The sequence below is a fragment of the Bacillus rossius genome, chromosome 1 (assembly GCF_032445375.1).
Source record: "Bacillus rossius redtenbacheri isolate Brsri chromosome 1, Brsri_v3, whole genome shotgun sequence".
Lineage (NCBI taxonomy): Eukaryota > Metazoa > Arthropoda > Insecta > Phasmatodea > Bacillidae > Bacillus > Bacillus rossius.
This window is the reverse complement of record NC_086330.1, coordinates 332632720-332642602: the sequence shown is the minus strand read 5'-3', so window position 1 is coordinate 332642602 and position 9883 is coordinate 332632720. Positions and strand designations below refer to the sequence as shown.

Below are 9883 nucleotides of genomic sequence, written 5' to 3'. Positions count from 1 at the left end.
TACGAAACTGAGACTCTTGCTCCCAGCTTTATCTTTGTCAAGTGTTCCATTAGAAGAGGGTCGTATTTAGCTAGGAGGTGCACTAACTCCAGAAAGTTCCCGCGATTGCCACTATCATCTCCTCGAATGTCTTCTCGATGTCCTCTGAAGGCCAGATTCTGTTTGGCTAAGAACTGGATAATATTCAGCAACCTGTACAGTACATCCCTCCACTTCTTCTCCTCACTTTCGAAAACTTCTTGTTGTTTCTGATCGATGGTTGCTTTACAGTTCAGACGAACTTCCAACTCCTTCCATTTCAAGAAGCTCTGTTCATGGCCCAGGCTATTTTCATGGTCTCCTATTCTTGGATTTAGCTTCCACCATTTGTTGAATCCTTCTTCAGATGCGAAGTTAGAGCCGGAATTGCCAAACAGCTTGCAAGAAAAACAATACAAGGATTGCTTCAAAGCTGAGTACACCATCCATGTTCGGAGAACCTTTTCGCCGTTAGATAATGGTTTGTAGAACCACTCTTTGGTTAGTTTACGGGTACCGCCTTTCGTTGAAGTCCCTGAGCGAACTACATCGGCAAATTTGGAATCGATGTGCTGTACTGAGTCAGATCCGCGACGTACTAGAAGCGTTCTTACTTCGTCGGTCATGGGAGAAGGCCAGCAACCTACATCGTCGAGATTCACATCTTTGATTTCGGCAGGAGCAGAAGGCACGATTTCAATTATGTCTTCTTTGGCAACATTCACTTTTTCTGCAGGCTTATGACTAGATGCTTGAGGTACTTTTGATGAGTCGACTTCGTATTGACCATGCTCTGTGGTGGGACCAGAACTACTTCCAACTGCCACGGCAGGTACGTATTCTTCTTGTACCTGTAAAATAAGTTATGTATTCCCTAAATATTGGCCGGAGGACACGTTCGAATTTCAAATAAGTATTTTATCTATCACAAAACAAAGTGGTTTTGGTGACGGCGCGGTTTGCCGGGCTTATAGGAAAATTTACAAACAAAATTGATTTTGTATGGCAGCTACCTTTTTTAGAGTTTCCCGGTAAAAACTGACTGAGTAAGCCATGTTTTAGATGTTATTAAAAGATAAAATGACGAGAAATTTGAGAAAAATCGTTGGCGCCATTTTTGAGTTAAATGAATAATTATGTTTTCTTTGTATGACAGGTACCATAAATAATCAAGTTATCCAATAACAAAAAAAAATATTCCTAGACTACTACTAGATTTACAAAACATCCCCTATTGAAGTTTTAAATTCAAGTAGCAGCACAAAATTCAGTCGTACCTTAACTCAATGTAATTTATGTTAATATTCTCCATACTTTTTAAACAATAATCAAAGTTCAAACAGCTATTAGAGCATTTTTAAGTGTATTATAAAATAAGATTTAATGAACGAGTGTGACTCCGTACTCGCAGACAAACCTAGGTGAATAGGTTTTGTGTGACTAATGTAAGAAATATTGTAACTTTTGTAAACAATAAATAAATAAATAATAATAATAAATAACTGGAGTAATTCTAGGCCATGCATGATTCTAGATGGAGGAATCATATACCTACTTACACTGGAATCACTTCCGCTGCTGCAGGATGCCACCGAAGACGTTAACGTGGCTTTCGAACCAGAACTGGAACTAAAATATATCAGTAATGCACCTTGAGACTTCTTCGCATCTGCTTCTTTCTTATCCTTTTTTTTTTTGCGTAATTCCGCACCGCTTTCTTTGACTCTTTTCATTTTCAAAAACTAGTTCAAATATTGGGTAAAGTTCTAAATGTTTAGTTTTAGAAGATTCAACAGTATTTAAAAGATCGAAACACAATCAAAATGACTTTCGTTCCGTATCAGAAACTCTCGCGAAACAAACATACGAGTAAAGCGTGATTGTGTAACGGTACTTCACGATGCACTAAAGCAAACAAAGATCAGTACTGTAGCATGTGTGCTACAGCTGCTACCTTTGATAATGTTTATGTTGGCAGAAATGGTTAACGTATTTTATTAATCTTTCGGATGCCCTGGTAATACGCGTTAATTTGGATTTAAGTTTGTTATATGTTGTTTTAAAAAAGAAATTTGTAATTCTTGTTTAGTCTTATTATTTTTAAGTTTAAGATTTTAAGTTATTAAATTGGTCTGGAAAGTTCGAGGACACTACCGAATATGTTGGTAATCGCTGCGCTAGACGGCGCGCGAGCAGAACAGCTGATTGTGTGACGTCAGGTGTGACGGGCGAGTGGAGTCGCCTGGTAGGCCCAGGCGGGCGCGCACGTGAAGTAAAACGCGGGTTGGCCATGGTGATGGTTCCACATCGAAGTAACTGTATACGAGTGTTCCTTTTTGAATATAAACGGGGTTCATTTATATAATTTAGAACGCTTTGGTACGATGAATGCGAGTGGTTAGTGAAGCGTGTGTGAATATCGCGAGGATTTTCCAAGGATGAATTATGTGCGCCGAAATAAATTCCAAGACGGTATGGCGAAGGATTCGTCATATCCGTACAATTACCTGCAGCTACGGTAACGTATAATGGCAAGGGTTTGCCATTAAAAACACTCGTGAGCAAACGAGTGTATTTGGTGACCAGACATCACGACGTCAAAAAGCAAGTAAGTGCCAGCCGTGCCACTGCCCCGTTGACCCCTTTGACCCCTGGTGTGAAACTATAATTTGTGGATTTTTGGGATTTAAATTAACGGACTAATAAAACTGAAACTGGGATTTTACGTTCAGCGTGTTTCACCCAATCCCTGCCAGACCTAGAAGAAAAAAGGCGTCGACCGTTAGAAAATGACTTAACTGAGAAGGGCTTGTAAACCCATAATTTGTAATTTGCTAAATTTTTGGTATATTTATTTGCATGTTAAGGTGTGTCAATTTTTTGCTAGATTTCGCCTATGTTAATTGGTATTTACAGCGGTGATACGCCCGGTGCGTATCTATATTTGTATTTGTATTTGTATTAATATGTTATATATATTTTGAATGCCTTTTTGGTAATTATATTTAATTTTCGGAGCTCCGAAGTATATGATCAAATTATAATTTTTTGGGGGAATTGTTAAAGTATTTTTTAGTATTATTATATAGCTATTTTTTTATAAGTAGTAATAGGGTATGTATTTTATGATGGATGCGCCGATTTGTGATGAAACGATTTTATGATATATATATATATATTAAATGTTGTCATATAAATTTTGCGTCTTTTTAACTTGCTGCCTCCTCTCACTGTTCGCAACCTTATTAGTATTTTTTAAGCCTGCTATTAGTTTGGGTTTTAATATCTTTTTTGGGTTCACCTGCGCTCGTGGTACGGGGCAATATAGGAGTTTTACTGTGTCCCGGTTTGCGGAAGTTGTTTGGTTTGCCCTTGGTTAAGGTCAAACTTTACAGTACAATGCGTAGTACTAAATTCAATGAGTGCAAAAGAGAGGTATCGACACGGGCCGACGCGTAAAACAAAAGATTTTGTATGAGTAATTAACATAATAAGGAGTGCGGCTCAACTCGGCTCGCGCGCGCCGGGTGGCGCGGCGTGATGCGATGTTGCCATTCGTATGTAAACAAACAAACGTTATAAAGACCTCTGTCAGTGATTTCGCAGTTTTTCTTTTAAATAAATATTAAAAAATAGTTGGTGCGCAAAATTTTAGATAAAAATGGAACATTATAGTGTGTCTGACACATGTAATGAATGAATCATAGATCAGATCTCAACCCGCTTCACCGGCGACCCGCCCCCGCGGGCTGCCGCCCGGGGCGGGCCGCCCCCTCCGCCCCACCCACGCTACGCCACTGGAGTAAAACGAACAGCCGCCCTGCCACGGTCATATAGACTAAATGACTTTGCGCCCCATGGTGCACCCTACTGTTCCCAGCAAGTAAAACGTGTAAGAGTGCCCTGAGATTCGAAATGGCAAAAGAGTGAGTTCTGGCTTGGTAAGATAACAGGGAACACCTGATGGGCTTGTTTTAGAATTAGCGCGCTGAACTCAGTAGCGAAGTCGGATGCACACCGGCTTACGGTGTGAGGGGTCCTGGGTTCGAGTCCCGGGTAAGGCATTGGTGTAAAATATACGTTGATTACGATTTGAAAACGATATTTGAACAAGGACAAATGGACCCTTTGGCTGTTAGCTTAAACTGTAGGCCATAGACCAAAAAAGAGAAGAAAAACGTTTTTGGCGGTTATTACGAGTTGTTTATTTGTAAGCTTGGCTAGTTTTAGTGTAAACTGTGAAATCATAAATAGTAACATCAAAATAATATAATTGGTAAGTTATATCAAGAATAGAATATTTTTCTCCAGAAATATGTCTAATGAAGCGGGCAGTTTTAGAAAACAGTTTAAAGTAGCCAATATTTATTATAATGGTGCGCCTGTTACACGTAAAATGAAAACAGACTTTCATAGCCACATTATTCAAACGCAGGATGTTATATGTTACTTGCGAAGTTTAAAGGTATTTAAAACGTAGTTAAATGAAAGGCTTCAAATATATTTTGTATTGCATTTATGATATAAATTATTTACTTCCAGAAAGTGCATAGACTCCACATAATTATCTATATTCTGTACCTACGAAGTTGTCGTCATCCGGGTTCTCGTGTTCGAGACCGGGCGTGGATCCTAGCGGGGAAACTGGCTCTTAATGTAAATGTGTCCGGGAGGGCGCCAGGCTAGCTCTGTGTCTAACCAAAAGTTGGGTCGGTGGGTGCGGATGCCCCTGCGTGACCCGCTAGGATCGTCGGCGATGGTCGTGGTTGGAGGGATCCCTGGCTGTTAACACGTCACAGGCCCTGTGCAGCATAACACGCTGATTCCTGGCTGGGTTAGGGACACTCAACACAATAACACACACGAATTTGGGTTTTGTACTGTCGGTGACACGTCGCGCACGGAGTGTGCGGAGTGGACATTTAATTGGTTCGAACAGTTACAATTACAGTTTACACTTTCACGACGTACATTGAATTACCCTACGAAATTACATTAAACTAACACTGAGTGCTCTGACGCACTGTCACTAATTTTAAACCCTCACGCCAGTCGAGGTTAAGGGGGAGGTTGATTGGAGGAGGCCAATCCCGAAAATTGCTAATGCGGCGGTACCCGGGTCTACCTGTGTGGACCACGGCTCGCAGTTAAATTAGGTGCAAGCTCTATGCGTCGATGTTGCCGGTGCCTGTGCACTCAATGTTTAACAAATAGTCATTGGTAGTGGGAGTCGGCCCGTGCCGTATGGTGAACTGCCCCGCGTAATGTCTAGTGCGGGGAGTTTATAATTGAGCGGCTGTGTTAGGCCCTACACCGTAAAAAGGACCGGGGACGCATGGGGAGTTTATGCAACGAAAAAAGGATTTGAGTTAATGACTATAGTTACCAGTAGTGAATTTCAGTGGAGATAAAGAGTGATGACTCCCCGTGGAACGCACGTCCGCTCCGGTCCGCGAGTCGCTCGGTACTGGCGTTTGCCCTTGGCGCGAGGGGAGGCCTCAGCATTCTCTCGCGCCAAAGTTTCTAAAGTTCCAAGTCACACCAGAGACTGTTCGTCACTTGTTGACTGCTCCAGTGGCAAGTTATACACAAAAAAACGGGGAGGTCATATTTACGTTACACAATACCCTAATTAATTTAGGCTGAAGGCTGCAAGGGAGACACTCACAAATGTATTAACGTAATTTCACACGTGAGTGACCCGGGCATTCCTGCGTCGCACTTTCCTTGGGCGGGGTTTTTAATAAAAAGTGGCGTTACTATTAAATTGTGTCTGATTTCTAACGAACTGGGGTCGAGGTGGCTGATTAATTAAGACATGGCCCTTGATTCTACCTGGTCCTCAGGGGCTCGCCTGACTCGAGTGGGCCATTGCTAGGGGTGCGTTCCGTTAGCGGGGTCGGATACTGGCGGTTGCAGGTCGGGCTTTGGGGTGGCCTTCGGTCGGACAACGTCAAAGTAAGTAATATTTATTTTTCAACTAATAATTTTCAAAAAACCACTTCAAAGCTAAGTACTGTTAGTCTATGCTAACCTAGACTACTTGTGTAAGTCTTAAAAGCTTACTGTTAACCTAGATTTATTGGGTGAGGTATTATAACAGTTTGAAAAGCTAGACAATTTTTTTGAAAAATGTTAATGTTGGGTAGTAATTTAATGTTTGACAGCAACCCCTTTTATTTTGTTGTTCATTAAGCTGAAAAAATCTCTGTTGAATAGATAACATGGTGTTATGAGGCACAGTTCTGTAATGAAACTCCTAATTAACAACACACATTTGTCGACTGGTAGTCAAATTTCCTTTTCTGCACTGTAGCTTTAAATACAGCTTTAATATCAAGCAATTTTTTTATGTACATCATCTTATCTCTTGTACACAGCATTTTGCAGGAGTGATTTTGTGAATGGATCGAATGTTGCATGGAACTGAAGCGGTGCCTGCTCTCTATATAGCTATGTATATAGCAGATGGCTTCACTGCAACACTTTGGAATGTCAAATTATGTGGTAATAAAAATAATGGTATAATATGTTGTTGGGCGCCAGGTACCTCTGGTACCTTTTTATCACAGTTTAACTTATAGTGATGCTCAGGGATGACTAATAGAATTCGGTTATATTGATCCAAGGTCATAGAATTATATTGACCTAAAGACAGACACTGTAATGGAGGTAATGTGTGTGGGAAAAGAAAACATGAAGTAAGTAGTAGATGGTCAGGTTAATAATAAAAAAAAATATGTGAACAAATACCAGAAATTTGAATAATAAATTATATATCTGTAAGGGCTGATTTGATAGATAGGTTAATTCCACACACATTACTCTTGTACACATACACTGAGTTACAAATTCATTCCGTAAATTAAACATGTTACTAAATAAAATAAATTCAGCATCTAGACTGTACAGGCATAAACTTAATCAACTGGAAAGTTACATTTTGCACATAGAAACTATTGAAAGTTCAGTATTGTATAGTTAACACAATTCTCACTGAAGTAAGATTTAATATTGGTTTTCATGAAATAAATGTCTGTTCTGAGCTATCTCACTGTTTTATCAATGCCAGGATATTTTAAAGTATTTAACTTTACTTTGTAATTTCCGGGCTAGAAGACTCAGGGTAGGCTCAAAACCTTGATATCCCTGGACTACTGGGGAGTATAAATAAAATTAACTTTGTAGTTACGTCTTATAGGCTGCATAAAATGGTGATCCAGAATGAATAGTAATAGGCTATTTAGTGTTGAATTAATCGTAAGAACGTTGAATATGTTTATAATTTCACCTCAGGACATTGAAGTAACCTTTTGAAACACAGTATCATGCAAACTATGTTCTCGGAAAGTTAATCGTGTTTCTTATGTGTGGATCACTCCTAATTTATAACCCTTTTTAGGGTTATCCTAGCACTATTCACTGTACTAGATATATAAAATGTCAAAATTAGCAAATTCAAGTACTTTGAGCTAATAAAGAAGCTGGATTACACACAATTTCACAAGTTACTTTTTGTGTGTTTGTGCAATGGCATAACTTTTTAACTTTTTTTCAAATTCCGAATCATTCAAAAATGTGCCAGAATCAAATACAGCATCCTGATTGGTCGTCTGTGAACCTAAGCCAACAGACGCCAGACACAGAAAACCTTAAATTTGTATGTGAATTAACACAAAAATACAAATTATAACTCCAAATTTCAAAATAAAAATAGAAATAATACAACAATCAAAACAAATGTTCATGTTAAAAATAAAGTAAAATAAATTCTGCCTAGAGAATGCAGGCTATTGTTGTTTTGTGGCTGGTCTAGTGCAATAGAGTAAAGCAATTCACAGAGTACGGTACTATTTCCAAATTCATAAAATAAACAAATGAAAATATCAGCAAACAAAAAAGAATTAAAATCTTAGAATAAACAGTTTTAATTTGACCTCTGTGACTCGTTACATCACAGACAGGAAATGTGTAACTATGGTGCTGCCATCTATGACAGATGGCGTGAGCCAAAGTTCACAAAGCTAAAAGGAAACTTATTATATTAACTGTGTAATGAATTTTATTAAAATGGGCAGTATTTTAATGAAATTCCTTGTCAAAAATCAGGTTCAAATTTGGAGTTAAGTATTTTTAAATTCTTTTTTTGCTTTCATTGGAGCCGTTCCATTGTATTGTTTAAAATTTTGCTCTACAAATTGAATGATTTGATAGTCGATGTAGATGCTCCAATAAAAAATTCTAGCTGCAGTTGCGGAAACTACTTGTAATTTGCATCCGCCCACCACAGTTCAAATAGACAAAGGGAAACGTTATAGTATTAACTGTTTATTGAATTTTAACAAGATGGGCAGTATTTAAAAAAAATTCCTTGTTGAAAATCAGTTGCAAAGTAGGGGTTTAGAATTTTTTTCAACTCTTTTCTGCTTTTATCTGTGCTGTTTCATTATATAATTTAACATTTCAATCTGTCAATAAAAAAATTTGATAGTTGACGTAGCCGCTCAGGTAATGAATTCCAGCAGCGGGTGTGGAAACTAAGTGTGATTTGCGTCTCGAAATGTATTTGAAATCACAATTTGTGTTTACTTGTCACACTCGGCATGATTTTTAATAATTCTACGTTAAATTTAGTTCAGAGTTTTGTAATATAAGTGTGTTTACAACATGAGAACACATGAAAGACTTGTTTAATTTTTTTTTAACTGAAGGAACAATGGTTTAATATTCATAGCTAGAACCATGGTAATCAATACATGTTGCATGTTTTCAGTCCAGGAATAACTTTTAAATTTTAACCTCTGCATTATGTCCTGATTAAAAAAATATATTTCAAGAAAGACACCATGCCAAACTATCTAGCGAAGTGAGATGTGTTTTCAGAACTTCCTTTGGATGGTCGGCTGAACCCACTTTTTGGAATCAACTACCATGGGCATTGATACTAGGGTGGGCAGTGTGGCCTTAGACACTAAGGTGGGCATGTCAAACACAAGTGAAAGGCCTGGTTTAAAAACTTTGCAAGGACCCCAAGTGGACAACAGTACAACATGCTCAAACACAAGAAAACTATGCTAGTGCATACCACCTGCAACTTGCAAGACATCACCATACAAATTGTAAAACTAGAAAAAAAATCTACATCTGGCTTCTTTACATAGATAACGTTTTTCATAAAATCATGATAAATTCTTTATAATTTACTTTCACTGTTCAATAGTTAACTAAGAAGTAAAATGATGCATTTGAAAGAAATAAAACATTGCCGGCTGTATACACATTGTTTGAATCTTTAAAAAAATTTTCCGAAACAACTTCACTTAAAAAATATAAGGTGAAAAAAACAAACAGAAAGAAAAGAAGTTGAAAGATGGCAGATGCTTGAGTTGATATTTTTTGCATCTTGGGTAATTTTTGAATGGGTATTTGAAAACATTATTAATAAAAAATTTTTGTGATGTACTTTCTTGAATAGTTTATAAACCCAGGACTTCACGTTTTCATAAATTACCTAGCACACGTAATGCACTATTTATAACCAATTTGTTTTCAACCATCTGCTATTTTGGCTTCCCATTTACAATTAGAATGTATCTGAGACAAGCAGAGGTATTATAATCTCAGAATTTCTTTCATGTTTTTCTAAACCCTAAAATGTATGAGTGACTTTTTTAGTTTATATAAAACATTTTGTCGGTTGAAATGTGTGGATCACAGTATTTCCAAGTATTAGCATTTGAATGAATCACTGAAATAACCAAGCTTTATTTAATAAGTTCAGCATTCGGCTTTTCATTTTCGTAAAGCTGTGGTAAAATTAAATTTTTTCCTCACTGGACCATGTTGATATCTCTGTCAATCATTA

The 9883-nt window shown here is 37.8% G+C and overlaps 1 protein-coding gene across 3 annotated transcripts in view; it reads left to right on the top strand.

Moving 5' to 3' along the window:
* Positions 1-4205: 4205 nt before the first annotated feature.
* The window catches only part of LOC134528052 (telomerase reverse transcriptase-like), a 42631-nt gene continuing 36953 nt past the window's right edge, over positions 4206-9883 (top strand). For 2 of the 3 annotated variants that reach the window (XM_063361259.1, XM_063361258.1), the window contains exon 1: positions 4206-4294. The gene's annotated coding sequence lies outside the window, so the exon portion shown is untranslated. Of the gene's footprint in view, positions 4295-8304; positions 8411-9883 lie in introns of those variants that run through there. The other variant, XM_063361260.1, reaches the window with a different exon arrangement.